General features: G+C 34.1%; 1 pseudogene; it reads right to left on the bottom strand.

Annotated features, from left to right (window-relative positions):
* Positions 1–370: 370 nt before the first annotated feature.
* Positions 371–2,083, bottom strand: LOC120189537 (annotated as a pseudogene).
* Positions 2,084–7,181: the final 5,098 nt, after the last annotated feature.

Below are 7,181 nucleotides of genomic sequence, written 5' to 3'. Positions count from 1 at the left end.
TCATTTGTGTGGGCTCTCCTGTCTTTGCCACTAATCAGAAAAGGTTACTCTTTCCTTGAACAATGGAAGACCCCATGTTGTCGTGTTAGATTTGTTGTTGATTCCTTCCAACTATGATTGCCTTGTTTCTTTCCTCATTAGGAATCTGATGAGAGAAAACAGTAAAAGTGGCATTTTTTCCTGCTTTAGTTATTAGGGTTGTTTTCATAACTTGACCCTGCATTATACACTTTTTACCATGTATTTAAACTTGTATTCTATTAGTAGAGATTAGTCTACTGGACTAAGAATGTTACACGAAATGCTAGTGTGACAGTTGATCGTCTCTTACGTGACCGTATTACTTTGTTCGATGGAAATAAAGTTCGGGTATTTCATTCTTTAGATACCAGAGTCATTATTATTTTTGAACAAGTTGCATAGACAAAACATAGTGTGACAAGAAAGCTTTACAAAGCAAATACCCCACAAGCTTCCATAAGCTGATATGCACATGAGAGAAACTTTATTATTGAAGGAACATCTAAATAGCACAAGAAGTAGTTATCTAAGTGGGGGAGACCAAAGTGGAGCCCTTGTTAATTTGAGGTATTGGATTGGATCTTTGCAAAATCCAGGGTCCTTTTGCCTTGCAACTCGTTCGTTACGTAATGTTTATTGTACTCTCCATGATTGTATCTTCTGTATCTGCATGGATTCTTCTCATCCACCAGTTCTGGCATCGGACCGAGTTCGATTTTGTAGCTCGGAGCATAGAAAGTGACGATCGAAAGGCGGTCTTTTTCTTTGTGAGTTACTGCTCTATGCTCCACGCTTTTGTATTTTCCATTTGTAAGAACCTGTACAACAAGAAATTTCAAAACTGAGATTTGAACACTGTTCTTAACAGGGTGAATATGAGCGGGAACCGCAATCTGGGATCCGGTTTGCTTACTTCTAAAGTGTCACCGATGTTGATCACGAATTCATTCTGAATAGGCTGAACCGGTAACCATGTTTGAACCTTGAGGATTTGAAGACCAACTGTGCTGTCTTTTCCCTGCTGCAACACTGTAAGGGCACTTCCATCTGAATGTGGACTAAGGCCTAAAACAAGGTCTGGTCTCGAACATGGAGGGTAGTAGTTCATCCTTGCTGCTTGAACAGCTTCTCCGAACATTTCTTCGAAGACCTCCCCTTCTAATCCTAGGCTCACTGCTATATACTGCAGAAGAATCTTGCAAAGTTCTCTGATTTCTCTTGAATAAATTTTTAAATTTCTCTGAAAGGAAAAACAATTTGAAAAAGGGTTACGTCTTTACTTCAAGGTTCATACATGGTGTTATTTGTGATTACCTGAAGTTAGCCGGACTCGATGGCCAGAGTTTTGGTTCCTTATACAAGAGGGCTCAACACCAAGAGCAAACATGTTGCACCAATCCAACTTCTGGTTCTCTGAGAACACGAAAGCTTGGCCATAGCCCTGAACCGTCCCCGGTGCCATCGGATGCTTTTGTTTCTCATGTAAAGGTAACATGAAGAAATCTTTGGCTAGTTTTTCCATGTTTTCAAGAACATTCAGATCAACCCCGTGATTCAGCACCTGAAATGTATTCCAACATTAGCTTCCATAATCATGTTTTTTACAAAGACATCTAACATATGCATTTTTAGCACCTGAAAAAATCCCCATTCTTCACAGGCAGTTTTGACCTGCATAACTTCACTAAAGTGTTCATCTTTATCTCCTTTCATGAGCTTAGAAAGATCTATGATGGGAATGTCAATAGATGATGATAGATTTGCAGTAAGTTTCGGCTATCAGCCATGTCTTGGACAAATCTTTCAGGAATTGTGATTGGTTTAGCTTTGTTTAGTTCTTGGACATCATCGACATGCCCGACTTTAATCGAAAAACTAGGTACTGGAGCCATGAAACAGAAATGAATTACTGGTATAAAAATAAACCGATGTAATCAGATTTACTTGGAAGCTCCTCTTAGATAGAGCCTGTATTTATAGAAGGATAAAATCTGTAATTGTGCATTACATTATTGCAGTGACAAGGTCAGCTGTCGGGCTAACAGTTGCGTGATTTAGTTTTTGAACTATGCACTTACTAGATATCACCTTCTACCTCGGTTAGGGGTGAGCAAAAGTATACTGGATCGAATACTGACTCCTATATATCGTTGGTTGCATGAACCAACTCGGTAAAGCCCGAGGTTGGATATTGAAAATCTCAAACCGGTCTCCATCTAACAAGACTTGAAATCTTCTTTTCCAAAGATAAGATTGAGACCAACCCTTCTTATCTAAAAATACTCGGATTCGAGCCACCACATGAATCATCAATGGTCTCTATCTTTGCTTTGCTTCGTTTTAAAAGGTGGACCTTCTTTCCCATTCTGTTAATAGTTCACTATCTGTATTTTCTTTCATGAAAACAAGCGTGGAGTACAACAGTTCATGTTTCCGAATCACAAGCTATCTTTTGTAAGACTAAATGGTCACTCTTGACTTGGTCTTTCCCAATTATGTGACCTGGTTCAATGCTTGAAAAAATATCGTTCTTTTACCTACATACATGCATGCATGCATACATGCACCATACATGGTTTGCACTTCTGGCAGACTTTGTGAGTGGCAGTAGTACCACTGTACCAGTAGGGGGTCCATCTTCATTTGTGTTTAACTTGTCCTCGTCTCTGTAGACCAAATCTAGTGATGTTTTTGTCAATTTGCTTTGCTCATCTCCTCTACTGCCTTCACCTAGGGACTTGAGTCGGGAGGAGTCGTATTTTTGTCAATTCGATTATACCTAAAAAACTTATTTCTCAACTTTAATATGATTTGATTTGAACTTAGAGGGATCTTATTCGACCAAAAATATGATCTAAATTTTAGAGTAAAAACTTACATGCAACTTGACTCGACATAAATATAAAAAATTATTTTTTAATTAATAAAATAAAGATTAAATTTAAAAATATAAAGAGGAAGGATTATTATAATAATTATCTTTAAATATATATAAAAATATATTATTATCTCAAATAACAAATTTTCACCTTAAATATGAATCCGTTCAGATTTAATCTTACCCTTTATAAAACTCGATCCTATAAAAATAAATCAAGTAGAACAGATCAAATTTAGATCAAATTGTTATCCCTACTTCCACTCTCTCCTTTTTTTTTTCTTCAACTTTTTTTTGGATGTCTTAAGATCATCCTAACTTAACTTTTTAGGCACTAAATGATCACCACGCACTCTATTTTTAGTACAGTGTTCATGATATTATGTCACCCAAACGGTGATTGTTTTTAAAATATTTTATTCTATATTTGAACATGTATCCAATAAGAATATTTTAATTATAAAATAAATATTTTTTTTGAAGATGAGTACTTTGTATTTAAAAAAATACAAGGTACACCGCCTCATGAACCTCATTAAAAAACCTCTCTAACCCTAATTGAAGAAAAAGAATGAATCATGAAGTGGAAAGAACATAAAGCCAGAAACTAGCTCCTGAGAACAACACTGCCTGGGATACAGGAGACAACAAAGAAACATCTAACATGCTGTTATGAAAACAGCTACACACAGAACCAACAACCAGCCGTGAAGAACACATAAGGAAGAACAGCAAAACAACTAGCCACATAACCTCCTGTATAACCCAACACAAAATCGTCGAGAACCTCCAAAGCTTGGATTACGGAATACTAAAAATCGACAAAAACACCAACTAATCAACCCTACCACCAAATTCTTCGTAAAACCATACAATTTCACCTCAACAGACCACATCAAAAAACACAAAACCCATAATTCATCTGACATAAACACCACCCCACCCCACTTAGGAGCTCAACACCAGACCGAATGCAAATACCATAACAACCCCTACAATACTGAAACTAACCTCAATACATCACTAACGACAAAAAATTCTAAAGAGCCGCAGTTTCAGGACTACCAAGCATAAGTCACAATTGCTTACTTAAAGACACTGCCTCCTGCGCTTCAACAAAAGCTTCAGCCCACCTTTGTTGTAGTACAGAATCTGAAATAGATATATCTGATAATTCAGAGAATAAAAGATCCGATTTATTTAAATTTGATTTCTTCAAATCTCGATCTCTTCTTCTTCTCTCGGTTTTAGATAGGACTTTGCCCTGAATATCTAACATAGATCCAAATTTCTTCAACTTAAGATTTTTGTTACAGGACCGATACTGCAAGACCAACGTCTTCGCAGATTCACTTTCAGCATGCTCCTTTTTTGCTTTTTTCTTATTAATTAAATTTCCTTTAGCGCTTGAGAGAGCAGAACCCACGTTGAATCCAACACACTTCCCCCCTGCTGCCTTGGCACTAACATTATTCAACTCTACTAAAGAATCTAATGAATTGCATTTCCCACGTGGAGTCCCACTATTTAATGGACAATCAACTATATTCCCGACCAAAGAAGTAGATGACACCTCTAGCGCATTTATATCAAAACCAGCACACAAACCGTTAACATGTTCCACGTGCATTCTACTATCTTCTCCAGAGGATTTGAAAATTCCTCTTCTTTGAAACAACGCGATATCAGCAGCAGCCCCATGACATATTGCCTGGGAATCAATTTCACAACTCCCAATGTAATCGATACTATTGTTATTTTTAATCCCGTCCATAGGCGTGATCGACTCATCTAGCGCATTACCATCGAAACCATCACACAAATCCGCTCCATGACCCACGTGCAGCCTACTATCTTTCTCCAAAGCATTAGAAATGCCACTTCTCTGACACGATACAACATGCGCAGCGGATCCCGTGCACGATATCCAAGCCCGTCGACTGCTACACTGAAAGTTTTCCGACCATACTTCCACTTTGTCAAAGCACTTATTCAACGTCCCAATCTGATTATTTAGGGTAAAATTCCTACTCTCTTCATTTTCAAACATGATTAAAATTGCTAAACCGCTTAATCTCATAATTCTGGACGAAATATACCTTCTTTGTGCATAAAAGCAGCCAACTCTTTCATTTTTGTAATTTTTTTCTATCTCTAAGAGATAATAGCTTATCCTCATCAAAAACACCGACAATGGGAGCCTCCGAATGGTTAACATCATTAACTCTACTCTTGGCCTCAGCTGGGTTGGAAAAAGAAACTTTCTTTCTCCAAAAAGCTTCACGAGGTTGATATCTCGCCATGAAAACTCTAATTTACCATGAATCCTAGATCTATAGGCATAAATGATGGCCTTCCGCGCGTCCTCGAATTTAGAGAAACGAACAAAACCAAACATGCTTCCTCCCTTGCTTCTTTTGTTAGGGATGAAAGAATCAATCACCTCGCCATATTTATTGAATATATGCCATAAACCTTGATAATGAAGTAACTCTGGAATATTGAAGATGATAACCGTAACGCAATTTTTGTATGATTAGATCTGACTGGATTCGTATTTAAATTATACTATTATCCGGGAAAAAATGTATTTTTTACTTTAAATACGAATTCAGCTAAATCTAACTTTGCACTTTATAAAACTTGATCCTATAAAATTGAATCAAGTCAAAACCCATCAGATACATTTATTTAACAAATCAGAATACATCGTATGAAAGTAAATCAATAAGAAAATGGAGAAAAAAGCTTCTTTAATATAAGATTTTCAATTAAAGAAATTGAATTATTTTCAATTCAATAATTAGTTCAGACAATAAAGAACCCAAGTTCAAGATTTAAATGAGAAAGATTTAAAGGATAAGAATTAATTGCACGGCATGTATTAAAATTAAGACTCTTATTTTAAATTAGTCTATAAATTTCTAAAATTTTAAATTCATATCAAATTGTGATTCTCATTCTAAATTAGTTTGTAAACTTTTAAAATTTTAAATTCATATCAAATAGTAACCCTCATTCTAAATTGATCCCAAACTTTTGAACATTCCAAGTTCATCCCTAAAATATGAACATTATTCTAAATTAGTCTCTAAACTTTTGAATGTCTCCCAAACTCATTAAAAAGTTTAGATATGAAATTGGTATATTCAAAAGTTTATGGATCAATATAAAATAAGGGCCGTACTTTGAAAATGAATTTAAAATGTTTAAAAATTTGAGAACCAATTTAAATAAACAGTCATAACTTGAAATGATATTAAAAAATTTCAAAAATTTAAAATTAATTTAAAATAAAAATCATAATTTAGAGACTATAATTAACTCCAATAAAGAAGCTTTCTCTTCTCATGCCATAACCAAAACTTGCAACATGGTGAAGAAGATGATGTGACCTTAGGTGTGAGTGGATTTTTCTAATTAAAATATTTTTATTTGTAATGTAAATAATTTATTAATTTGAAAATTATCATGTGTCATATTCACTATTTTTTCTTCAAAACGAACATAATAAATTGAGTTTAAAATAATTATATAATAAAATATTAGACATTAATTTTAGAGAAAAAAATATCTAATATATATATATATAATTTAAATATTTATTTTACAAATAAACCTTGAATAAAAACAAAGAATCAAATCACATAATCTTGGAAAACTATTATTGGACTACTTTTTTATAAGCCGGACTGATTATAAGGTAGTATCGTTTAGAATATTTTTTAACTTATTGACAACATACACATAACCTACAGACACACGGTTGCTCAAATCAAGATATTCCAAGAAGAACAATATTCATTTTTACCATTTACATAACTTAATAAGTTATATTATTGGATCACTTCTTCCTACATATTAACACATTTACATAGTACTAAATAACAATTACAACACCAAGCCTTAGGTACAACTGTACAAGGGTGAAACTGACTACACTCTCAATGAAAAACAAATATTTTTAACCTAGAATAAGTTTATTTTATTTATAAATTCAATAATTTTATATAAATAATATTATTTTTTATTATTTATACAAATAATATTTTAAAAAATTATTTAAGAAAATAACATCATTTTTATAATAGCGTGCCACATCCGTGCATTTGCTAAAGCATATTTGGTAGGACTTCCTCTACTGACGTGACGAGAAATTTAGGTGAAGTTCGTCAAGTTAAAATTGTTCAAGAGCATATTGAAAGAGAAGAGAATAAGGGGGCCAAAGATGTTTAAAAAATTATATGAATTTTATCTAAAAAATGTATGTGGCACGTGTCAA

Source organism: Hibiscus syriacus, unplaced genomic scaffold (genome assembly GCF_006381635.1).
Source record: "Hibiscus syriacus cultivar Baekdansim isolate YM2019G1 unplaced genomic scaffold, ASM638163v2 tig00116958_pilon, whole genome shotgun sequence".
NCBI lineage: Eukaryota > Viridiplantae > Streptophyta > Magnoliopsida > Malvales > Malvaceae > Hibiscus > Hibiscus syriacus.
The sequence above is the reverse complement of the archived record's forward strand: the minus strand, read 5'-3'. Positions and strand labels throughout refer to the sequence as shown.